This window comes from Pseudophryne corroboree, chromosome 8 (assembly GCF_028390025.1).
Source record: "Pseudophryne corroboree isolate aPseCor3 chromosome 8, aPseCor3.hap2, whole genome shotgun sequence".
NCBI lineage: Eukaryota > Metazoa > Chordata > Amphibia > Anura > Myobatrachidae > Pseudophryne > Pseudophryne corroboree.
Genome location: NC_086451.1, coordinates 376,152,480 through 376,178,471, shown reverse-complemented (window position 1 = coordinate 376,178,471; position 25,992 = coordinate 376,152,480). Strand labels below are relative to the sequence as shown.

General features: G+C 28.2%; 14 non-coding genes across 14 annotated transcripts; all 14 read left to right on the top strand.

Annotated features, from left to right (window-relative positions):
• Positions 1 to 239: 239 nt before the first annotated feature.
• On the top strand, positions 240 to 312 carry TRNAR-UCG (transfer RNA arginine (anticodon UCG)). The gene has a single exon. It is a non-coding gene; the product is annotated as a tRNA-Arg (tRNA).
• Positions 313 to 983: 671 nt separating this feature from the next.
• Positions 984 to 1,056, top strand: TRNAR-UCG (transfer RNA arginine (anticodon UCG)). Its single transcript has one exon. It is a non-coding gene; the product is annotated as a tRNA-Arg (tRNA).
• A 672-nt stretch (positions 1,057 to 1,728) lies between these two features.
• On the top strand, positions 1,729 to 1,801 carry TRNAR-UCG (transfer RNA arginine (anticodon UCG)). Its single transcript has one exon. It is a non-coding gene; the product is annotated as a tRNA-Arg (tRNA).
• A 668-nt stretch (positions 1,802 to 2,469) lies between these two features.
• TRNAQ-UUG (transfer RNA glutamine (anticodon UUG)) lies at positions 2,470 to 2,542 on the top strand. The gene has a single exon. It is a non-coding gene; the product is annotated as a tRNA-Gln (tRNA).
• A 672-nt stretch (positions 2,543 to 3,214) lies between these two features.
• TRNAQ-UUG (transfer RNA glutamine (anticodon UUG)) lies at positions 3,215 to 3,287 on the top strand. The gene has a single exon. It is a non-coding gene; the product is annotated as a tRNA-Gln (tRNA).
• Positions 3,288 to 5,466: 2,179 nt separating this feature from the next.
• Positions 5,467 to 5,539, top strand: TRNAQ-UUG (transfer RNA glutamine (anticodon UUG)). Its single transcript has one exon. It is a non-coding gene; the product is annotated as a tRNA-Gln (tRNA).
• Positions 5,540 to 6,211: 672 nt separating this feature from the next.
• Positions 6,212 to 6,284, top strand: TRNAR-UCG (transfer RNA arginine (anticodon UCG)). The gene has a single exon. It is a non-coding gene; the product is annotated as a tRNA-Arg (tRNA).
• A 2,172-nt stretch (positions 6,285 to 8,456) lies between these two features.
• Positions 8,457 to 8,529, top strand: TRNAR-UCG (transfer RNA arginine (anticodon UCG)). The gene has a single exon. It is a non-coding gene; the product is annotated as a tRNA-Arg (tRNA).
• Positions 8,530 to 9,947: 1,418 nt separating this feature from the next.
• On the top strand, positions 9,948 to 10,020 carry TRNAR-UCG (transfer RNA arginine (anticodon UCG)). Its single transcript has one exon. It is a non-coding gene; the product is annotated as a tRNA-Arg (tRNA).
• Positions 10,021 to 14,450: 4,430 nt separating this feature from the next.
• On the top strand, positions 14,451 to 14,523 carry TRNAR-UCG (transfer RNA arginine (anticodon UCG)). Its single transcript has one exon. It is a non-coding gene; the product is annotated as a tRNA-Arg (tRNA).
• A 2,180-nt stretch (positions 14,524 to 16,703) lies between these two features.
• On the top strand, positions 16,704 to 16,776 carry TRNAR-UCG (transfer RNA arginine (anticodon UCG)). Its single transcript has one exon. It is a non-coding gene; the product is annotated as a tRNA-Arg (tRNA).
• Positions 16,777 to 20,431: 3,655 nt separating this feature from the next.
• TRNAR-UCG (transfer RNA arginine (anticodon UCG)) lies at positions 20,432 to 20,504 on the top strand. The gene has a single exon. It is a non-coding gene; the product is annotated as a tRNA-Arg (tRNA).
• A 2,921-nt stretch (positions 20,505 to 23,425) lies between these two features.
• Positions 23,426 to 23,498, top strand: TRNAR-UCG (transfer RNA arginine (anticodon UCG)). The gene has a single exon. It is a non-coding gene; the product is annotated as a tRNA-Arg (tRNA).
• A 2,179-nt stretch (positions 23,499 to 25,677) lies between these two features.
• Positions 25,678 to 25,750, top strand: TRNAR-UCG (transfer RNA arginine (anticodon UCG)). The gene has a single exon. It is a non-coding gene; the product is annotated as a tRNA-Arg (tRNA).
• Positions 25,751 to 25,992: the final 242 nt, after the last annotated feature.

Below are 25,992 nucleotides of genomic sequence, written 5' to 3'. Positions count from 1 at the left end.
TCAATGTATCTTTAAGTTGATTTAAGGTTTCTCAAAATTCTAGGTTTGGGTATTGTGGAATACTAAACATTATTATTTTCTTTCAGAATCAATAACTAAAATTGTTGTTGGATCAAAGTTTGTCATCTGAGTGTAAGATTATCCAAAACAGTTGTCTCAAAGAAACAAAACAAATATGTTTTTTACATGAATCTTTATATTACTATACTTTCTTAGGCGTTAATCTTTGGACAGACATTGACCACGTGGCCTAATGGATAAGGCGTCTGACTTCGGATCAGAAGATTGAGGGTTCGAGTCCCTTCGTTGTCATTGCATTCAATGTTATTTGTTTATACTGTGTTTTTTCATTAAGATGAAATATTTTGTAAGGAATATAATAATGAAATCAGAACAAACACAGCTCAAAGTTAAATATCTCAAAACCTTTGTTCTTTAAACTATTTAGCAAACTTTGTAGATTGCACAGCAGTCAATATATCTATAAGTTGATTTAAGGTTTCTCAAAATTCTAGGCTTGGGTATTGTGGAATACTAAACATTATTATTTTCTTTCAGAATCAATAACTAACATTATTGTTGGATCAAAGTTTGTCATCTAGGTGTATATATTTTTACATAAAGATAACATCTTATGTTTGGATTTTAATAATGAAATCAGATCAAACATGATTCAAAGTGAAGAATCTCTAACCCTTTGGTCTTTAAACTATTCAGTAAACTTTGTAGATTGCACATCAACCATTAAATATATTTCTCAGTTTGTTTAAGGTTTCTCAAACTTCTTGAATGGGGTATTGTAGAATACTAAACAATATTAGTTTTATTCAGAATTAATAATTGAAATTATTGTTGCATTAAAGTTTGTCATCTGAATGTAAGATTATCCAAAACAGTTGTCTCAAAGAAAAAAACAAATATGTTTTTTACTTGAATCTTTATGTTACTATACTATCTTAGGCATTGATATATTGACAAAGAGTGACCACGTGGCCTAATGGATAAGGCGTCTGACTTCGGATCAGAAGATTGAGGGTTTGAGTCCCTTCGTGGTCATTGGATTCAATGTTATTTGTTTATACTGTATTTTTTTCATTAAGATGAAATATTTTGTAAGGAATATAATAATGAAATCAGAACAAACACAGCTCAAAGTAAAATATCTCAAAACCTTTGTTCTTTAAACTATTTAGCAAACTTTGTAGATTGCACAGCAGTCAATGTATCTTTAAGTTGATTTTAGGTTTCTCAAAATTCTAGGCTTGGGTATTGTGGAATACTAAACATTATTATTTTCTTTCAGAATCAATAACTAAAATTATTGTTGGATCAAAGTTTGTCATCTAGGTGTATATATTTTTACATAAAGATAACATCTTATGTTTGGATTTTAATAATGAAATCAGATCAAACATGATTCAAAGTGAAGAATCTCTAACCCTTTGGTCTTTAAACTATTCAGTAAACTTTGTAGATTGCACATCAACCATTAAATATATTTCTCAGTTTGTTTAAGGTTTCTAAAACTTCTTGAATGGGGTATTGTAGAATACTAAACAATATTAGTTTTATTCAGAATTAATAATTGAAATTATTGTTGCATTAAAGTTTGTCATCTGAGTGTAAGATTATCCAAAACAGTTGTCTCAAAGAAAAAAACAAATATGTTTTTTACTTGAATCTTTATGTTACTATACTATCTTAGGCATTGATATATTGACAAAGAGTGACCACGTGGCCTAATGGATAAGGCGTCTGACTTCGGATCAGAAGATTGAGGGTTCGAGTCCCTTCGTGGTCATTGGATTCAATGTTATTTGTTTATACTGTATTTTTTTCTTTAAGATGAAATATTTTGTAAGGAATATAATAATGAAATCAGAACAAACACAGCTCAAAGTAAAATATCTCAAAACCTTTGTTCTTTAAACTATTTAGCAAACTTTGTAGATTGCACAGCAGTCAATGTATCTTTAAGTTGATTTAAGATTTCTCAAAATTCTAGGCTTGGGTATTGTGGAATACTAAACATTATATTCTTTCAGAATCAATAACTAAAATTATTGTTGGATCAAAGTTTGTCATCTAGGTGTATATATTTTTACATAAAGATAACATCTTATGTTGGGATTTTAATAATGAAATCAGATCAAACATGATTCAAAGTGAAGAATCTCTAACCCTTTGGTCTTTAAACTATTCAGTAAACTTTGTAGATTGCACATCAACCATTAAATATATTTCTCAGTTTGTTTAAGGTTTCTCAAACTTCTTGAATGGGGTATTGTAGAATACTAAACAATATTAGTTTTATTCAGAATTAATAATTGAAATTATTGTTGGATTAAAGTTTGTCATCTGAGTGTAAGATTATCCAAAACAGTTGTCTCAAAGAAACAAAACAAATGTTTTTTACTTGAATCTTTATATTACTATACTTTCTTAGGTGTTAATCTTTGGACACACGGTGACCACGTGGCCTAATGGATAAGGCATCTGACTTTGGATCAGAAGATTGAGGGTTCGAGTCCCTTCGTGGTCATTGGATTCAGTGTTGTTTGTTTATACTGTATTTTTTTCATTAAGATGAAATATTTTGTAAGGAATATAATAATGAAATCAGAACAAACACAGCTCAAAGTAAAAAATCTGAAAACCTTTGTTCTTTAAACTATTTAGCAAACTTTGTAGATTGCACAGCAGTCAATGTATCTTTAAGTTGATTTAAGATTTCTCAAAATTCTAGGCTTGGGTATTGTGGAATACTAAACATTATTATATTCTTTCAGAATCAATAACTAAAATTATTGTTGGATCAAAGTTTGTCATCTAGGTGTATATATTTTTATATAAAGATAACATCTTATGTTTGGATTTTAATAATGAAATCAGATCAAACATGATTCAAAGTGAATAATCTCTAACCCTTTGGTCTTTAAACTATTCAGTAAACTTTGTAGATTGCACATCAACCATTAAATATATTTCTCAGTTTGTTTTAGGTTTCTCAAACTTCTTGAATGGGGTATTGTAGAATACTAAACAATATTAGTTTTATTCAGAATTAATAATTAAAATTATTGTTGGATTAAAGTTTGTCATCTGAGTGTAAGATTATCCAAAACAGTTGTCTCAAAGAAAAAAACAAATATGTTTTTTACTTGAATCTTTATGTTACTATACTTTCTTAGGCATTAATATATTGACAAACAGTGACCACGTGGCCTAATGGATAAGGTGTCTGACTTTGCATCAGAAGATTGAGGGTTTGAGTCCCTTCGTGGTCATTGCATTCAATGTTATTTGTTTATACTGTATTTTTTTTCATTAAGATTAAATATTTTGTAAGGAATATAATAATGAAATTAGAACAAACACAGCTCAAAGTAAAATATCTGAAAACCTTTGTTCTTTAAACTATTTAGCAAACTTTGTAGATTGCACAGCAGTCAATGTATCTTTAAGTTGATTTAAGGTTTCTCAAAATTCTAGGCTTGAGTATTGTGGAATACTAAACATTATTATTTTCTTTCAGAATCAATAACTAAAATTATTGTTGGATTAAAGTTTGTCATCTAGGTGTATATATTTTTACATAAAGATAACATCTTATGTTTGGATTATAATAATGAAATCAGATCAAACATGATTCAAACTAAAGAATCTCTAACCCTTTGGTCTTTAAACTATTCAGTAAACTTTGTAGATTGCACATCAACCATTAAATATATTTCTCAGTTTGTTTAAGGTTTCTCAAACTTCTTGAATGGGGTATTGTAGAATACTAAACAATATTAGTTTTATTCAGAATTAATAATTGAAATTATTGTTGGATTAAAGTTTGTCATCTGAGTGTAAGATTATCCAAAACAGTTGTCTCAAAGAAACAAAACAAATATGTTTTTTATTTGTATCTTTATGTTACTATACTTTCTTAGGCGTTAATCTTTGGACAGACATTGACCAGGTTGCCTAATGGATAAGGCGTCTGACTTCGGCTCAGAAGATTGATGGTTCGAGTTCCTTCGTGGTCATTGCATTCAATGTTATTTGTTTATACTGTATTTTTTTCCTTAAAATGAAATATTTTGTAAGGAATATAATAATGAAATCAGAACAAACACAGCTCAAAGTAAAATAGCTCAAAGTAAAATATCTCAAAACCTTTGTTCTTTAAACTATTTAGCAAACTTTGTAGATTGCACAGCAGTCAATGTATCTTTAAGTTGATTTAAGGTTTCTCAAAATTCTAGGCTTGGGTATTGTGGAATACTAAACATTATTATTTTCTTTCAGAATCAATAACTAAAATTATTGTTGGATCAAAGTTTGTCATCTAGGTGTATATATTTTTACATAAAGATAACATCTTATGTTTGGATTTTAATAATGAAATCAGATCAAACATGATTCAAAGTGAAGAATCTCTAACCCTTTGGTCTTTAAACTATTCAGTAAACTTTGTAGATTGCACATCAACCATTAAATATATTTCTCAGTTTGTTTAAGGTTTCTCAAACTTCTTGAATGGGGTATTGTAGAATACTAAACAATATTAGTTTTATTCAGAATTAATAATTGAAATTATTGTTGGATTAAAGTTTGTCATCTGAGTGTAAGATTATCCAAAACAGTTGTCTCAAAGAAAAAAACAAATATGTTTTTTACTTGAATCTTTATGTTACTATACTTTCTTAGGCATTAATATATTGACAAACAGTGACCACCTTGCCTAATGAATAAGGCGTCTGACTTCGGATCAGAAGATTGAGGATTCGAGTCCCTTCGTGGTCATTGGATTCAATGTTATTTGTTTATACTGTATTTTTTTCATTAAGATGAAATATTTTGTAAGGAATATAATAATGAAATCAGAACAAACACAGCTCAAAGTAAAATATCTCAAAACCTTTGTTCTTTAAACTATCTAGCAAACTTTGTAGATTGCACAGCAGTCAATGTATCTTTAAGTTGATTTAAGGTTTCTCAAAATTCTACGTTTGGATATTGTGGAATACTAAACATTATTATTTTCTTTCAGAATCAATAACTAAAATTATTGTTGGATCAAAGTTTGTCATCTAGGTGTATATATTTTTATATAAAGATAACATCTTATGTTTGGATTTTAATAATGAAATCAGATCAAACATGATTCAAAGTGAAGAATCTCTAACCCTTTGGTCTTTAAACTATTCAGTAAACTTTGTAGATTGCACATCAACCATTAAATATATTTCTCAGTTTGTTTAAGGTTTCTCAAACTTCTTGAATGGGGTATTGTAGAATACTAAACAATATTAGTTTTATTCAGAATTAATAATTAAAATTATTGTTGGATTAAAGTTTGTCATCTGAGTGTAAGATTATCCAAAACAGTTGTCTCAAAGAAAAAAACAAATATGTTTTTTACTTGAATCTTTATGTTACTATACTTTCTTAGGCATTAATATATTGACAAACAGTGACCACGTGGCCTAATGGATAAGGTGTCTGACTTTGCATCAGAAGATTGAGGGTTCGAGTCCCTTCGTGGTCATTGCATTCAATGTTATTTGTTTATACTGTATTTTTTTTCATTAAGATTAAATATTTTGTAAGGAATATAATAATGAAATTAGAACAAACACAGCTCAAAGTAAAATATCTGAAAACCTTTGTTCTTTAAACTATTTAGCAAACTTTGTAGATTGCACAGCAGTCAATGTATCTTTAAGTTGATTTAAGGTTTCTCAAAATTCTAGGCTTGGGTATTGTGGAATACTAAACATTATTATTTTCTTTCAGAATCAATAACTAAAATTATTGTTGGATTAAAGTTTGTCATCTAGGTGTATATATTTTTACATAAAGATAACATCTTATGTTTGGATTATAATAATGAAATCAGATCAAACATGATTCAAACTAAAGAATCTCTAACCTTTTGGTCTTTAAACTATTCAGTAAACTTTGTAGAAGGCACATCAACCATTAAATGTATTTCTGTTTGTTTAAGGTTTCTCAAACTTCTTGAATGGGGTATTGTAGAATACTAAACAATATTAGTTTTATTCAGAATTAATAATTGAAATTATTGTTGGATTAAAGTTTGTCATCTGAGTGTAAGATTATCCAATACAGTTGTCTCAAAGAAACAAAACAAATATGTTTTTTACTTGAATCTTTTTATTACTATACTTTTTTAGGCGTTAATCTTTGGACAGACATTGACCACGTGGCCTAATGGATAAGGCGTCTGACTTCGGATCAGAAGATTGAGGGTTCAAGTCCCTTCGTGGTCATTGCATTCAATGTTATTTGTTTATACTATATTTTTTTCATTAAGATGAAATATTTTGTAAGGAATATAATAATGAAATCAGAACAAACACAGCTCAAAGTAAAATATCTCAAAACCTTTGTTCTTTAAACTATTTAGCAAACTTTGTAGATTGCACAGCAGTCAATGTGTCTTTATGTTGATTTAAGGTTTCTCAAAATTCTAGGCTTGGGTATTGTGGAATACTAAACATTATTTTCTTTCAAAATCAATAACTAAAATTATTGTTGGATCAAAGTTTGTCATCTAGGTGTATATATTTTTAGATAAAGATAACATCTTATGTTTGGATTTTAATAATGAAATCAGATCAAACATGATTCAAAGTGAAGAATCTCTAACCCTTTGGTCTTTAAACTATTCAGTAAACTTTGTAGATTGCACATCAACCATTAAATATATTTCTCAGTTTGTTTAAGGTTTCTCAAACTTCTTGAATGGGGTATTGTAAAATACTAAACAATATTAGTTTATTCAGAATTAATAATTGAAATTATTGTTGGATTAAAGTTTGTCATCTGAGTGTAAGATTATCCAAAACAGTTGTCTCAAAGAAACAAAACAAATATGTTTTTTATTTGTATCTTTATGTTACTATACTTTCTTAGGCGTTAATCTTTGGACAGACATTGACCAGGTTGCCTAATGGATAAGGCGTCTGACTTCGGCTCAGAAGATTGATGGTTCGAGTTCCTTCGTGGTCATTGCATTCAATGTTATTTGTTTATACTGTATTTTTTTCCTTAAGATGAAATATTTTGTAAGGAATATAATAATGAAATCAGAACAAACACAGCTCAAAGTAAAATAGCTCAAAGTAAAATATCTCAAAACCTTTGTTCTTTAAACTATTTAGCAAACTTTGTAGATTGCACAGCAGTCAATGTATCTTTAAGTTGATTTAAGGTTTCTCAAAATTCTAGGCTTGGGTATTGTGGAATACTAAACATTATTATTTTCTTTCAGAATCAATAACTAAAATTATTGTTGGATCAAAGTTTGTCATCTAGGTGTATATATTTTTACATAAAGATAACATCTTATGTTTGGATTTAATCTTAATGAAAAAAAACATGATTCAAAGTGAAGAATCTCTAACCCTTTGGTCTTTAAACTAGTCAGTAAACTTTGTAGATTGCACATCAACCATTAAATATATTTCTCAGTTTGTTTAAGGTTTCTCAAACTTCTTGAATGGGGTATTGTAGAATACTAAACAATATTAGTTTTATTCAGAATTAATAATTGAAATTATTGTTGGATTAAAGTTTGTCATCTGAGTGTAAGATTATCCAAAACAGTTGTCTCAAAGAAAAAAACAAATATGTTTTTTACTTGAATCTTTATGTTACTATACTTTCTTAGGCATTAATATATTGACAAACAGTGACCACCTTGCCTAATGAATAAGGCATCTGACTTCGGATCAGAAGATTGAGGATTCGAGTCCCTTCGTGGTCATTGGATTCAATGTTATTTGTTTATACTGTATTTTTTTCATTAAGATGAAATATTTTGTAAGGAATATAATAATGAAATCAGAACAAACACAGCTCAAAGTAAAATATCTCAAAACCTTTGTTCTTTAAACTATCTAGCAAACTTTGTAGATTGCACAGCAGTCAATGTATCTTTAAGTTGATTTAAGGTTTCTCAAAATTCTACGTTTGGATATTGTGGAATACTAAACATTATTATTTTCTTTCAGAATCAATAACTAAAATTATTGTTGGATCAAAGTTTGTCATCTAGGTGTATATATTTTTATATAAAGATAACATCTTATGTTTGGATTTTAATAATGAAATCAGATCAAACATGATTCAAAGTGAAGAATCTCTAACCCTTTGGTCTTTAAACTATTCAGTAAACTTTGTAGATTGCACATCAACCATTAAATATATTTCTCAGTTTGTTTAAGGTTTCTCAAAATTCTTGAATGGGGTATTGTAGAATTCTAAACAATATTAGTTTTATTCAGAATTAATAATTTAAATTATTGATGGATTAAAGTTTGTCATCTGAGTGTAAGATTATCCAAAACAGTTGTCTCAAAGAAACAAAACAAATATGTTTTTTACTTGTATCTTTATGTTACTATACTTTCTTAGGCGTTAATCTTTGGATAGACATTGACCATGTGGCCTAATGGATAAGGTGTCTGACTTCGGATCAGAAGATTGATGGTTCGAGTCCCTTCGTGGTCATTGGATTCAATGTTATTTGTTTATACTGTATTTTTTTCATTAAGATGAAATATTTTGTAAGGAATATAATAATGAAATCAGAACAAACACAGCTCAAAGTTAAATATCTCAAAACCTTTGTTCTTTAAACTATAAAGCAAACTTTGTAGATTGCACAGCAGTCAATGTATCTTTAAGTTGATTTAAGGTTTCTCAAAATTCTAGGCTTGGGTATTGTGGAATACTAAACATTATTATTTTCTTTCAGAATCAATAACTAAAATTATTGTTGGATCAAAGTTTGACATCTAAGTGTATATATTTTTAGATAAAGATAACATCTTATGTTTGGATTATAATAATGAAATCAGATAAAACATGATTCAAAGTGAAGAATCTCTAACCTTTTGGTCTTTAAACTATTCAGTAAACTTTGTAGAAGGCACATCAAACATTAAATGTATTTCTCAGTTTGTTTAAGGTTTCTCAAACTTCTTGAATGGAAAATTGTAGAATACTAAACAATATTAGTTTTATTCAGAATTAATAATTGAAATTATTGTTGGATTAAAGTTTGTCATCTGAGTGTAAGATTATCCAATACAGTTGTCTCAAAGAAACAAAACAAATATGTTTTTTACTTGAATCTTTATATTACTATACTTTCTTAGGCGTTAATCTTTGGACAGACATTGACCATGTGGCCTAATGGATAATGCGTCTGTCTTCAGATCAGAAGATTGAGGGCTCGAGTCCCTTCGTGGTCATTGCATACAATGTTATTTGTTTATACTGTATTTTTTTCATTAAGATGAAATATTTTGTAAGGAATATAATAATGAAATCAGAACAAACACAGCTCAAAGTAAAATATCTCAAAACCTTTGTTCTTTAAACTATTTAGCAAACTTTGTAGATTGCACAGCAGTCAATGTATCTTTAAGTTGATTTAAGGTTTCTCAAAATTCTAGGCTTGGGTATTGTGGAATACTAAACATTATTATTTTCTTTCAGAATCAATAACTAAAATTATTGTTGGATCAAAGTTTTCATCTAGGTGTATATATTTATAGATAAAGATAACATCTTATGTTTGGATTTTAATAATGAAATCAGATCAAACATGATTCAAAGTGAAGAATCTCTAACCCTTTGGTCTTTAAACTATTCAGTAAACTTTGTAGATTGCACATCAACCATTAAATATATTTCTCAGTTTGTTTAAGGTTTCTCAAACTTCTTGAATGGGGTATTGTAGAATACTAAACAATATTAGTTTTATTCAGAATTAATAATTGAAATTATTGTTGGATTAAAGTTTGTCATCTGAGTGTAAGATTATCCAATACAGTTGTCTCAAAGAAACAAAACAAATATGTTTTTTACTTGAATCTTTATATTACTATACTTTTTTAGGCGTTAATCTTTGGACAGACATTGACCACGTGGCCTAATGGATAAGGCGTCTGACTTCGGATCAGAAGATTGAGGGTTCGAGTCACTTCGTGGTCATTGCATTCAATGTTATTTGTTTATACTGTCTTTTTTTCATTAAGATGAAATATTTTGTAAGGAATATAATAATGAAATCAGAACAAACACAGCTCAAAGTAAAATATCTCAAAACCTTTGTTCTTTAAACTATTTAGCAAACTTTGTAGATTGCACAGCAGTCAATGTATCTTTAAGTTGATTTAAGGTTTCTCAAAATTCTAGGCTTGGGTATTGTGGAATACTAAACATTATTATTTTCTTTCAGAATCAATAACTAAAATTATTGTTGGATCAAAGTTTGACATCTAAGTGTATATATTTTTAGATAAAGATAACATCTTATGTTTGGATTATAATAATGAAATCAGATAAAACATGATTCAAAGTGAAGAATCTCTAACCTTTTGGTCTTTAAACTATTCAGTAAACTTTGTAGAAGGCACATCAACCATTAAATGGATTTCTCAGTTTGATTAAGGTTTCTCAAACTTCTTGAATGGGGTATTGTAGAATACTAAACAATATTAGTTTTATTCAGAATTAATAATTGAAATTATTGTTGGATTAAAGTTTGTCATCTGAGTGTAAGATTATCCAATACAGTTGTCTCAAAGAAACAAAACAAATATGTTTTTTACTTGAATCTTTATATTACTATACTTTCTTAGGCGTTAATCTTTGGACAGACATTGACCACGTGGCCTAATGGATAATGCGTCTGTCTTCAGATCAGAAGATTGAGGGTTCGAGTCCCTTCGTGGTCATTGCATTCAATGTTATTTGTTTATACTGTATTTTTTTCCTTAAGATTAAATATTTTGTAAGGAATATAATAATGAAATCAGAACAAACACAGCTCAAAGTAAAATAGCTCAAAGTAAAATATCTCAAAACCTTTGTTCTTTAAACTATTTAGCAAACTTTGTAGATTGCACAGCAGTCAATGTATCTTTAAGTTGATTTAAGGTTTCTCAAAATTCTAGGCTTGGGTATTGTGGAATACTAAACATTATTATTTTCTTTCAGAATCAATAACTAAAATTATTGTTGGATTAAAGTTTGTCATCTAGGTGTATATATTTTTACATAAAGATAACATCTTATGTTTGGATTTTAATAATGAAATCAGATCAAACATGATTCAAAGTGAAGAATCTCTAACCCTTTGGTCTTTAAACTATTCAGTAAACTTTGTAGATTGCACATCAACCATTAAATATATTTCTCAGTTTGTTTAAGGTTTCTCAAACTTCTTGAATGGGGTATTGTAGAATACTAAACAATATTAGTTTTATTCAGAATTAATAATTGAAATTATTGTTGGATTAAAGTTTGTCATCTGAGTGTAAGATTATCCAAAACAGTTGTCTCAAATAAAAAAACAAATATGTTTTTTACTTGAATCTTTATGTTACTATACTTTCTTAGGCATTAATATATTGACAAACAGTGACCACCTTGCCTAATGAATAAGGCGTCTGACTTCGGATCAGAAGATTGAGGATTCGAGTCCCTTCGTGGTCATTGGATTCAATGTTATTTGTTTATACTGTATTTTTTTCATTAAGATGAAATATTTTGTAAGGAATATAATAATGAAATCAGAACAAACACAGCTCAAAGTAAAATATCTCAAAACCTTTGTTCTTTAAACTATCTAGCAAACTTTGAAGATTGCACAGCAGTCAATGTATCTTTAAGTTGATTTAAGGTTTCTCAAAATTCTACGTTTGGATATTGTGGAATACTAAACATTATTATTTTCTTTCAGAATCAATAACTAAAATTATTGTTGGATCAAAGTTTGTCATCTAGGTGTATATATTTTTATATAAAGATAACATCTTATGTTTGGATTTTAATAATGAAATCAGATCAAACATGATTCAAAGTGAAGAATCTCTAACCCTTTGGTCTTTAAACTATTCAGTAAACTTTGTAGATTGCACATCAACCATTAAATATATTTCTCAGTTTGTTTAAGGTTTCTCAAAATTCTTGAATGGGGTATTGTAGAATTCTAAACAATATTAGTTTTATTCAGAATTAATAATTGAAATTATTGATGGATTAAAGTTTGTCATCTGAGTGTAAGATTATCCAAAACAGTTGTCTCAAAGAAACAAAACAAATATGTTTTTTACTTGTATCTTTATGTTACTATACTTTCTTAGGCGTTAATCTTTGGATAGACATTGACCATGTGGCCTAATTGATAAGGTGTCTGACTTCGGATCAGAAGATTGATGGTTCGAGTCCCTTCGTGGTCATTGGATTCAATGTTATTTGTTTATACTGTATTTTTTTCATTAAGATGAAATATTTTGTAAGGAATATAATAATGAAATCAGAACAAACACAGTTCAAAGTTAAATATCTCAAAACCTTTGTTCTTTAAACTATAAAGCAAACTTTGTAGATTGCACAGCAGTCAATGTATCTTTAAGTTGATTTAAGGTTTCTCAAAATTCTAGGCTTGGGTATTGTGGAATACTAAACATTATTATTTTCTTTCAGAATCAATAACTAAAATTATTGTTGGATCAAAGTTTGTCATCTAGGTGTATATATTTTTAGATAAAGATAACATCTTATGTTTGGATTTTAATAATGAAATCAGATCAAACATGATTCAAAGTGAAGAATCTCTAACCCTTTGGTCTTTAAACTATTCAGTAAACTTTGTAGATTGCACATCAACCATTAAATATATTTCTCAGTTTGTTTAAGGTTTCTCAAACTTCTTGAATGGGGTATTGTAAAATACTAAACAATATTAGTTTATTCAGAATTAATAATTGAAATTATTGTTGGATTAAAGTTTGTCATCTGAGTGTAAGATTATCCAAAACAGTTGTCTCAAAGAAACAAAACAAATATGTTTTTTATTTGTATCTTTATGTTACTATACTTTCTTAGGCGTTAATGTTTGGACAGACATTGACCAGGTTGCCTAATGGATAAGGCGTCTGACTTCGGCTCAGAAGATTGATGGTTCGAGTTCCTTCGTGGTCATTGCATTCAATGTTATTTGTTTATACTGTATTTTTTTCCTTAAGATGAAATATTTTGTAAGGAATATAATAATGAAATCAGAACAAACACAGCTCAAAGTAAAATAGCTCAAAGTAAAATATCTCAAAACCTTTGTTCTTTAAACTATTTAGCAAACTTTGTAGATTGCACAGCAGTCAATGTATCTTTAAGTTGATTTAAGGTTTCTCAAAATTCTAGGCTTGGGTATTGTGGAATACTAAACATTATTATTTTCTTTCAGAATCAATAACTAAAATTATTGTTGGATCAAAGTTTGTCATCTAGGTGTATATATTTTTACATAAAGATAACATCTTATGTTTGGATTTTAATAATGAAATCAGATCAAACATGATTCAAAGTGAAGAATCTCTAACCCTTTGGTCTTTAAACTAGTCAGTAAACTTTGTAGATTGCACATCAACCATTAAATATATTTCTCAGTTTGTTTAAGGTTTCTCAAACTTCTTGAATGGGGTATTGTAGAATACTAAACAATATTAGTTTTATTCAGAATTAATAATTGAAATTATTGTTGGATTAAAGTTTGTCATCTGAGTGTAAGATTATCCAAAACAGTTGTCTCAAAGAAAAAAACAAATATGTTTTTTACTTGAATCTTTATGTTACTATACTTTCTTAGGCATTAATATATTGACAAACAGTGACCACCTTGCCTAATGAATAAGGCATCTGACTTCGGATCAGAAGATTGAGGATTCGAGTCCCTTCGTGGTCATTGGATTCAATGTTATTTGTTTATACTGTATTTTTTTCATTAAGATGAAATATTTTGTAAGGAATATAATAATAAAATCAGAACAAACACAGCTCAAAGTAAAATATCTCAAAACCTTTGTTCTTTAAACTATCTAGCAAACTTTGTAGATTGCACAGCAGTCAATGTATCTTTAAGTTGATTTAAGGTTTCTCAAAATTCTACGTTTGGATATTGTGGAATACTAAACATTATTATTTTCTTTCAGAATCAATAACTAAAATTATTGTTGGATCAAAGTTTGTCATCTAGGTGTATATATTTTTATATAAAGATAACATCTTATGTTTGGATTTTAATAATGAAATCAGATCAAACATGATTCAAAGTGAAGAATCTCTAACCCTTTGGTCTTTAAACTATTCAGTAAACTTTGTAGATTGCACATCAACCATTAAATATATTTCTCAGTTTGTTTAAGGTTTCTCAAAATTCTTGAATGGGGTATTGTAGAATTCTAAACAATATTAGTTTTATTCAGAATTAATAATTGAAATTATTGATGGATTAAAGTTTGTCATCTGAGTGTAAGATTATCCAAAACAGTTGTCTCAAAGAAACAAAACAAATATGTTTTTTACTTGTATCTTTATGTTACTATACTTTCTTAGGCGTTAATCTTTGGATAGACATTGACCATGTGGCCTAATGGATAAGGTGTCTGACTTCGGATCAGAAGATTGATGGTTCGAGTCCCTTCGTGGTCATTGGATTCAATGTTATTTGTTTATACTGTATTTTTTTCATTAAGATGAAATATTTTGTAAGGAATATAATAATGAAATCAGAACAAACACAGCTCAAAGTTAAATATCTCAAAACCTTTGTTCTTTAAACTATAAAGCAAACTTTGTAGATTGCACAGCAGTCAATGTATCTTTAAGTTGATTTAAGGTTTCTCAAAATTCTAGGCTTGGGTATTGTGGAATACTAAACATTATTATTTTCTTTCAGAATCAATAACTAAAATTATTGTTGGATCAAAGTTTGACATCTAAGTGTATATGTTTTTAGATAAAGATAACATCTTATGTTTGGATTATAATAATGAAATCAGATAAAACATGATTCAAAGTGAAGAATCTCTAACCTTTTGGTCTTTAAACTATTCAGTAAACTTTGTAGAAGGCACATCAAACATTAAATGTATTTCTCAGTTTGTTTAAGGTTTCTCAAACTTCTTGAATGGGGTATTGTAGAATACTAAACAATATTAGTTTTATTCAGAATTAATAATTGAAATTATTGTTGGATTAAAGTTTGTCATCTGAGTGTAAGATTATCCAATACAGTTGTCTCAAAGAAACAAAACAAATATGTTTTTTACTTGAATCTTTATATTACTATACTTTCTTAGGCGTTAATCTTTGGACAGACATTGACCACGTGGCCTAATGGATAATGCGTCTGTCTTCAGATCAGAAGATTGAGGGTTCGAGTCCCTTCGTGGTCATTGCATTCAATGTTATTTGTTTATACTGTATTTTTTTCCTTAAGATTAAATATTTTGTAAGGAATATAATAGTGAAATCAGAACAAACACAGCTCAAAGTAAAATAGCTCAAAGTAAAATATCTCAAAACCTTTGTTCTTTAAACTATTTAGCAAACTTTGTAGATTGCACAGCAGTCAATGTATCTTTAAGTTGATTTAAGGTTTCTCAAAATTCTAGGCTTGGGTATTGTGGAATACTAAACATTATTATTTTGTTTCAGAATCAATAACTAAAATTATTGTTGGATCAAAGTTTGTCATCTAGGTGTATATATTTTTACATAAAGATAACATCTTATGTTTGGATTTTAATAATGAAATCAGATCAAACATGATTCAAAGTGAAGAATCTCTAACCCTTTGGTCTTTAAACTATTCAGTAAACTTTGTAGATTGCACATCAACCATTAAATATATTTCTCAGTTTGTTTAAGGTTTCTCAAACTTCTTGAATGGGGTATTGTAGAATACTAAACAATATTAGTTTTATTCAGAATTAATAATTGAAATTATTGATGGATTAAAGTTTGTCATCTGAGTGTAAGATTATCCAAAACAGTTGTCTCAAAGAAACAAAACAAATATGTTTTTTACTTGTATCTTTATGTTACTATACTTTCTTAGGCGTTAATCTTTGGATAGACATTGACCATGTGGCCTAATTGATAAGGTGTCTGACTTCGGATCAGAAGATTGATGGTTCGAGTCCCTTCGTGGTCATTGGATTCAATGTTATTTGTTTATACTGTATTTTTTTCATTAAGATGAAATATTTTGTAAGGAATATAATAATGAAATCAGAACAAACACAGCTCAAAGTTAAATATCTCAAAACCTTTGTTCTTTAAACTATAAAGCAAACTTTGTAGATTGCACAGCAGTCAATGTATCTTTAAGTTGATTTAAGGTTTCTCAAAATTCTAGGCTTGGGTATTGTGGAATACTAAACATTATTATTTTCTTTCAGAATCAATAACTAAAATTATTGTTGGATCAAAGTTTGTCATCTAGGTGTATATATTTTTAGATAAAGATAACATCTTATGTTTGGATTTTAATAATGAAATCAGATCAAACATGATTCAAAGTGAAGAATCTCTAACCCTTTGGTCTTTAAACTATTCAGTAAACTTTGTAGATTGCACATCAACCATTAAATATATTTCTCAGTTTGTTTAAGGTTTCTCAAAATTCTTGAATGGGGTATTGTAGAATTCTAAACAATATTAGTTTTATTCAGAATTAATAATTGAAATTATTGATGGATTAAAGTTTGTCATCTGAGTGTAAGATTATCCAAAACAGTTGTCTCAAAGAAACAAAACAAATATGTTTTTTACTTGTATCTTTATGTTACTATACTTTCTTAGGCGTTAATCTTTGGATAGACATTGACCATGTGGCCTAATGGATAAGGTGTCTGACTTCGGATCAGAAGATTGATGGTTCGAGTCCCTTCGTGGTCATTGGATTCAATGTTATTTGTTTATACTGTATTTTTTTCATTAAGATGAAATATTTTGTAAGGAATATAATAATGAAATCAGAACAAACACAGCTCAAAGTTAAATATCTCAAAGCCTTTGTTCTTTAAACTATAAAGCAAACTTTGTAGATTGCACAGCAGTCAATGTATCTTTAAGTTGATTTAAGGTTTCTCAAAATTCTAGGCTTGGGTATTGTGGAATACTAAACATTATTATTTTCTTTCAGAATCAATAACTAAAATTATTGTTGGATCAAAGTTTGTCATCTAGGTGTATATATTTTTACATAAAGATAACATCTTATGTTTGGATTTTAATAATGAAATCAGATCAAACATGATTCAAAGTGAAGAATCTCTAACCCTTTGGTCTTTAAACTATTCAGTAAACTTTGTAGATTGCACATCAACCATTAAATATATTTCTCAGTTTGTTTAAGGTTTCTCAAACTTCTTGAATGGGGTATTGTAGAATACTAAACAATATTAGTTTTATTCAGAATTAATAATTGAAATTATTGTTGGATTAAAGTTTGTCATCTGAGTGTAAGATTATCCAAAACAGTTGTCTCAAATAAAAAAACAAATATGTTTTTTACTTGAATCTTTATGTTACTATACTTTCTTAGGCATTAATATATTGACAAACAGTGACCACCTTGCCTAATGAATAAGGCGTCTGACTTCGGATCAGAAGATTGAGGATTCGAGTCCCTTCGTGGTCATTGGATTCAATGTTATTTGTTTATACTGTATTTTTTTCATTAAGATGAAATATTTTGTAAGGAATATAATAATGAAATCAGAACAAACACAGCTCAAAGTAAAATATCTCAAAACCTTTGTTCTTTAAACTATCTAGCAAACTTTGAAGATTGCACAGCAGTCAATGTATCTTTAAGTTGATTTAAGGTTTCTCAAAATTCTACGTTTGGATATTGTGGAATACTAAACATTATTATTTTCTTTCAGAATCAATAACTAAAATTATTGTTGGATCAAAGTTTGTCATCTAGGTGTATATATTTTTATATAAAGATAACATCTTATGTTTGGATTTTAATAATGAAATCAGATCAAACATGATTCAAAGTGAAGAATCTCTAACCCTTTGGTCTTTAAACTATTCAGTAAACTTTGTAGATTGCACATCAACCATTAAATATATTTCTCAGTTTGTTTAAGGTTTCTCAAAATTCTTGAATGGGGTATTGTAGAATTCTAAACAATATTAGTTTTATTCAGAATTAATAATTGAAATTATTGATGGATTAAAGTTTGTCATCTGAGTGTAAGATTATCCAAAACAGTTGTCTCAAAGAAACAAAACAAATATGTTTTTTACTTGTATCTTTATGTTACTATACTTTCTTAGGCGTTAATCTTTGGATAGACATTGACCATGTGGCCTAATTGATAAGGTGTCTGACTTCGGATCAGAAGATTGATGGTTCGAGTCCCTTCGTGGTCATTGGATTCAATGTTATTTGTTTATACTGTATTTTTTTCATTAAGATGAAATATTTTGTAAGGAATATAATAATGAAATCAGAACAAACACAGCTCAAAGTTAAATATCTCAAAACCTTTGTTCTTTAAACTATAAAGCAAACTTTGTAGATTGCACAGCAGTCAATGTATCTTTAAGTTGATTTAAGGTTTCTCAAAATTCTAGGCTTGGGTATTGTGGAATACTAAACATTATTATTTTGTTTCAGAATCAATAACTAAAATTATTGTTGGATCAAAGTTTGTCATCTAGGTGTATATATTTTTACATAAAGATAACATCTTATGTTTGGATTTTAATAATGAAATCAGATCAAACATGATTCAAAGTGAAGAATCTCTAACCCTTTGGTCTTTAAACTATTCAGTAAACTTTGTAGATTGCACATCAACCATTAAATATATTTCTCAGTTTGTTTAAGGTTTCTCAAACTTCTTGAATGGGGTATTGTAGAATACTAAACAATATTAGTTTTATTCAGAATTAATAATTGAAATTATTGTTGGATTAAAGTTTGTCATCTGAGTGTAAGATTATCCAAAACAGTTGTCTTAAATAAAAAAACAAATATGTTTTTTACTTGAATCTTTATGTTACTATACTTTCTTAGGCATTAATATATTGACAAACAGTGACCACCTTGCCTAATGAATAAGGCGTCTGACTTCGGATCAGAAGATTGAGGATTCGAGTCCCTTCGTGGTCATTGGATTCAATGTTATTTGTTTATACTGTATTTTTTTCATTAAGATGAAATATTTTGTAAGGAATATAATAATGAAATCAGAACAAACACAGCTCAAAGTAAAATATCTCAAAACCTTTGTTCTTTAAACTATCTAGCAAACTTTGAAGATTGCACAGCAGTCAATGTATCTTTAAGTTGATTTAAGGTTTCTCAAAATTCTACGTTTGGATATTGTGGAATACTAAACATTATTATTTTCTTTCAGAATCAATAACTAAAATTATTGTTGGATCAAAGTTTGTCATCTAGGTGTATATATTTTTATATAAAGATAACATCTTATGTTTGGATTTTAATAATGAAATCAGATCAAACATGATTCAAAGTGAAGAATCTCTAACCCTTTGGTCTTTAAACTATTCAGTAAACTTTGTAGATTGCACATCAACCATTAAATATATTTCTCAGTTTGTTTAAGGTTTCTCAAAATTCTTGAATGGGGTATTGTAGAATTCTAAACAATATTAGTTTTATTCAGAATTAATAATTGAAATTATTGATGGATTAAAGTTTGTCATCTGAGTGTAAGATTATCCAAAACAGTTGTCTCAAAGAAACAAAACAAATATGTTTTTTACTTGTATCTTTATGTTACTATACTTTCTTAGGCGTTAATCTTTGGATAGACATTGACCATGTGGCCTAATTGATAAGGTGTCTGACTTCGGATCAGAAGATTGATGGTTCGAGTCCCTTCGTGGTCATTGGATTCAATGTTATTTGTTTATACTGTATTTTTTTCATTAAGATGAAATATTTTGTAAGGAATATAATAATGAAATCAGAACAAACACAGCTCAAAGTTAAATATCTCAAAACCTTTGTTCTTTAAACTATAAAGCAAACTTTGTAGATTGCACAGCAGTCAATGTATCTTTAAGTTGATTTAAGGTTTCTCAAAATTCTAGGCTTGGGTATTGTGGAATACTAAACATTATTATTTTCTTTCAGAATCAATAACTAAAATTATTGTTGGATCAAAGTTTGTCATCTAGGTGTATATATTTTTAGATAAAGATAACATCTTATGTTTGGATTTTAATAATGAAATCAGATCAAACATGATTCAAAGTGAAGAATCTCTAACCCTTTGGTCTTTAAACTATTCAGTAAACTTTGTAGATTGCACATCAACCATTAAATATATTTCTCAGTTTGTTTAAGGTTTCTCAAAATTCTTGAATGGGGTATTGTAGAATTCTAAACAATATTAGTTTTATTCAGAATTAATAATTGAAATTATTGATGGATTAAAGTTTGTCATCTGAGTGTAAGATTATCCAAAACAGTTGTCTCAAAGAAACAAAACAAATATGTTTTTTACTTGTATCTTTATGTTACTATACTTTCTTAGGCGTTAATCTTTGGATAGACATTGACCATGTGGCCTAATGGATAAGGTGTCTGACTTCGGATCAGAAGATTGATGGTTCGAGTCCCTTCGTGGTCATTGGATTCAATGTTATTTGTTTATACTGTATTTTTTTCATTAAGATGAAATATTTTGTAAGGAATATAATAATGAAATCAGAACAAACACAGCTCAAAGTTAAATATCTCAAAGCCTTTGTTCTTTAAACTATAAAGCAAACTTTGTAGATTGCACAGCAGTCAATGTATCTTTAAGTTGATTTAAGGTTTCTCAAAATTCTAGGCTTGGGTATTGTGGAATACTAAACATTATTATTTTCTTTCAGAATCAATAACTAAAATTATTGTTGGATCAAAGTTTGTCATCTAGGTGTATATATTTTTAGATAAAGATAACATCTTATGTTTGGATTTTAATAATGAAATCAGATCAAACATGATTCAAAGTGAAGAATCTCTAACCCTTTGGTCTTTAAACTATTCAGTAAACTTTGTAGAAGGCACATCAAACATTAAATGTATTTCTCAGTTTGTTTAAGGTTTCTCAAACTTCTTGAATGGGGTATTGTAGAATACTAAACAATATTAGTTTTATTCAGAATTAATAATTGAAATTATTGTTGGATTAAAGTTTGTCATCTGAGTGTAAGATTATCCAATACAGTTGTCTCAAAGAAACAAAACAAATATGTTTTTTACTTGAATCTTTATATTACTATACTTTCTTAGGCGTTAATCTTTGGACAGACATTGACCACGTGGCCTAATGGATAATGCGTCTGTCTTCAGATCAGAAGATTGAGGGTTCGAGTCCCTTCGTGGTCATTGCATTCAATGTTATTTGTTTATACTGTATTTTTTTCCTTAAGATTAAATATTTTGTAAGGAATATAATAGTGAAATCAGAACAAACACAGCTCAAAGTAAAATAGCTCAAAGTAAAATATCTCAAAACCTTTGTTCTTTAAACTATTTAGCAAACTTTGTAGATTGCACAGCAGTCAATGTATCTTTAAGTTGATTTAAGGTTTCTCAAAATTCTAGGCTTGGGTATTGTGGAATACTAAACATTATTTTCTTTCAGAATCAATAACTAAAATTATTGTTGGATCAAAGTTTGTCATCTAGGTGTATATATTTTTACATAAAGATAACATCTTATGTTTGGATTTTAATAATGAAATCAGATCAAACATGATTCAAAGTGAAGAATCTCTAACCCTTTGGTCTTTAAACTAGTCAGTAAACTTTGTAGATTGCACATCAACCATTAAATATATTTCTCAGTTTGTTTAAGGTTTCTCAAACTTCTTGAATGGGGTATTGTAGAATACTAAACAATATTAGTTTTATTCAGAATTAATAATTGAAATTATTGTTGGATTAAAGTTTGTCATCTGAGTGTAAGATTATCCAAAACAGTTGTCTCAAAGAAAAAAACAAATATGTTTTTTACTTGAATCTTTATGTTACTATACTTTCTTAGGCATTAATATATTGACAAACAGTGACCACCTTGCCTAATGAATAAGGCATCTGACTTCGGATCAGAAGATTGAGGATTCGAGTCCCTTCGTGGTCATTGGATTCAATGTTATTTGTTTATACTGTATTTTTTTCATTAAGATGAAATATTTTGTAAGGAATATAATAATGAAATCAGAACAAACACAGCTCAAAGTAAAATATCTCAAAACCTTTGTTCTTTAAACTATCTAGCAAACTTTGTAGATTGCACAGCAGTCAATGTATCTTTAAGTTGATTTAAGGTTTCTCAAAATTCTAGGCTTGGGTATTGTGGAATACTAAACATTATTATTTTCTTTCAGAATCAATAACTAAAATTATTGTTGGATCAAAGTTTGTCATCTAGGTGTATATATTTTTATATAAAGATAACATCTTATGTTTGGATTTTAATAATGAAATCAGATCAAACATGATTCAAAGTGAAGAATCTCTAACCCTTTGGTCTTTAAACTATTCAGTAAACTTTGTAGATTGCACATCAACCATTAAATATATTTCTCAGTTTGTTTAAGGTTTCTCAAAATTCTTGAATGGGGTATTGTAGAATTCTAAACAATATTAGTTTTATTCAGAATTAATAATTGAAATTATTGTTGGATTAAAGTTTGTCATCTGAGTGTAAGATTATCCAATACAGTTGTCTCAAAGAAACAAAACAAATATGTTTTTTACTTGAATCTTTATATTACTATACTTTCTTAGGCGTTAATCTTTGGACAGACGTTGACCATGTGGCCTAATGGATAATGCGTCTGTCTTCAGATCAGAAGATTGAGGGCTCGAGTCCCTTCGTGGTCATTGCATACAATGTTATTTGTTTATACTGTATTTTTTTCATTAAGATGAAATATTTTGTAAGGAATATAATAATGAAATCAGAACAAACACAGCTCAAAGTAAAATATCTCAAAACCTTTGTTCTTTAAACTATTTAGCAAACTTTGTAGATTGCACAGCAGTCAATGTATCTTTAAGTTGATTTAAGGTTTCTCAAAATTCTAGGCTTGGGTATTGTGGAATACTAAACATTATTATTTTCTTTCAGAATCAATAACTAAAATTATTGTTCGATCAAAGTTTTCATCTAGGTGTATATATTTATAGATAAAGATAACATCTTATGTTTGGATTTTAATAATGAAATCAGATCAAACATGATTCAAAGTGAAGAATCTCTAACCCTTTGGTATTTAAACTATTCAGTAAACTTTGTAGATTGCACATCAACCATTAAATATATTTCTCAGTTTGTTTAAGGTTTCTCAAACTTCTTGAATGGGGTATTGTAGAATACTAAACAATATTAGTTTTATTCAGAATTAATAATTGAAATTATTGTTGGATTAAAGTTTGTCATCTGAGTGTAAGATTATCCAATACAGTTGTCTCAAAGAAACAAAACAAATATGTTTTTTACTTGAATCTTTATATTACTATACTTTTTTAGGCGTTAATCTTTGGACAGACATTGACCACGTGGCCTAATGGATAAGGCGTCTGACTTCGGATCAGAAGATTGAGGGTTCGAGTCACTTCGTGGTCATTGCATTCAATGTTATTTGTTTATACTGTCTTTTTTTCATTAAGATGAAATATTTTGTAAGGAATATAATAATGAAATCAGAACAAACACAGCTCAAAGTAAAATATCTCAAAACCTTTGTTCTTTAAACTATTTAGCAAACTTTGTAGATTGCACAGCAGTCAATGTATCTTTAAGTTGATTTAAGGTTTCTCAAAATTCTAGGCTTGGGTATTGTGGAATACTAAACATTATTATTTTCTTTCAGAATCAATAACTAAAATTATTGTTGGATCAAAGTTTGACATCTAAGTGTATATATTTTTAGATAAAGATAACATCTTATGTTTGGATTATAATAATGAAATCAGATAAAACATGATTCAAAGTGAAGAATCTCTAACCTTTTGGTCTTTAAACTATTCAGTAAACTTTGTAGAAGGCACATCAACCATTAAATGGATTTCTCAGTTTGATTAAGGTTTCTCAAACTTCTTGAATGGGGTATTGTAGAATACTAAACAATATTAGTTTTATTCAGAATTAATAATTGAAATTATTGTTGGATTAAAGTTTGTCATCTGAGTGTAAGATTATCCAATACAGTTGTCTCAAAGAAACAAAACAAATATGTTTTTTACTTGAATCTTTATATTACTATACTTTCTTAGGCGTTAATCTTTGGACAGACATTGACCACGTGGCCTAATGGATAATGCGTCTGTCTTCAGATCAGAAGATTGAGGGTTCGAGTCCCTTCGTGGTCATTGCATTCAATGTTATTTGTTTATACTGTATTTTTTTCCTTAAGATTAAATATTTTGAAAGGAATATAATAATGAAATCAGAACAAACACAGCTCAAAGTAAAATAGCTCAAAGTAAAATATCTCAAAACCTTTGTTCTTTAAACTATTTAGCAAACTTTGTAGATTGCACAGCAGTCAATGTATCTTTAAGTTGATTTAAGGTTTCTCAAAATTCTAGGCTTGGGTATTGTGGAATACTAAACATTATTATTTTCTTTCAGAATCAATAACTAAAATTATTGTTGGATCAAAGTTTGTCATCTAGGTGTATATATTTTTACATAAAGATAACATCTTATGTTTGGATTTTAATAATGAAATCAGATCAAACATGATTCAAAGTGAAGAATCTCTAACCCTTTGGTCTTTAAACTATTCAGTAAACTTTGTAGATTGCACATCAACCATTAAATATATTTCTCAGTTTGTTTAAGGTTTCTCAAACTTCTTGAATGGGGTATTGTAGAATACTAAACAATATTAGTTTTATTCAGAATTAATAATTGAAATTATTGTTGGATTAAAGTTTGTCATCTGAGTGTAAGATTATCCAAAACAGTTGTCTCAAATAAAAAAACAAATATGTTTTTTACTTGAATCTTTATGTTACTATACTTTCTTAGGCATTAATATATTGACAAACAGTGACCACCTTGCCTAATGAATAAGGCGTCTGACTTCGGATCAGAAGATTGAGGATTCGAGTCCCTTCGTGGTCATTGGATTCAATGTTATTTGTTTATACTGTATTTTTTTCATTAAGATGAAATATTTTGTAAGGAATATAATAATGAAATCAGAACAAACACAGCTCAAAGTAAAATATCTCAAAACCTTTGTTCTTTAAACTATCTAGCAAACTTTGAAGATTGCACAGCAGTCAATGTATCTTTAAGTTGATTTAAGGTTTCTCAAAATTCTACGTTTGGATATTGTGGAATACTAAACATTATTATTTTCTTTCAGAATCAATAACTAAAATTATTGTTGGATCAAAGTTTGTCATCTAGGTGTATATATTTTTATATAAAGATAACATCTTATGTTTGGATTTTAATAATGAAATCAGATCAAACATGATTCAAAGTGAAGAATCTCTAACCCTTTGGTCTTTAAACTATTCAGTAAACTTTGTAGATTGCACATCAACCATTAAATATATTTCTCAGTTTGTTTAAGGTTTCTCAAAATTCTTGAATGGGGTATTGTAGAATACTAAACAATATTAGTTTTATTCAGAATTAATAATTGAAATTATTGTTGGATTAAAGTTTGTCATCTGAGTGTAAGATTATCCAATACAGTTGTCTCAAAGAAACAAAACAAATATGTTTTTTACTTGAATCTTTATATTACTATACTTTTTTAGGCGTTAATCTTTGGATAGACATTGACCACGTGGCCTAATGGATAAGGCGTCTGACTTCGGATCAGAAGATTGAGGGTTCGAGTCACTTCGTGGTCATTGCATTCAATGTTATTTGTTTATACTGTCTTTTTTTCATTAAGATGAAATATTTTGTAAGGAATATAATAATGAAATCAGAACAAACACAGCTCAAAGTAAAATATCTCAAAACCTTTGTTCTTTAAACTATTTAGCAAACTTTGTAGATTGCACAGCAGTCAATGTATCTTTAAGTTGATTTAAGGTTTCTCAAAATTCTAGGCTTGGGTATTGTGGAATACTAAACATTATTATTTTCT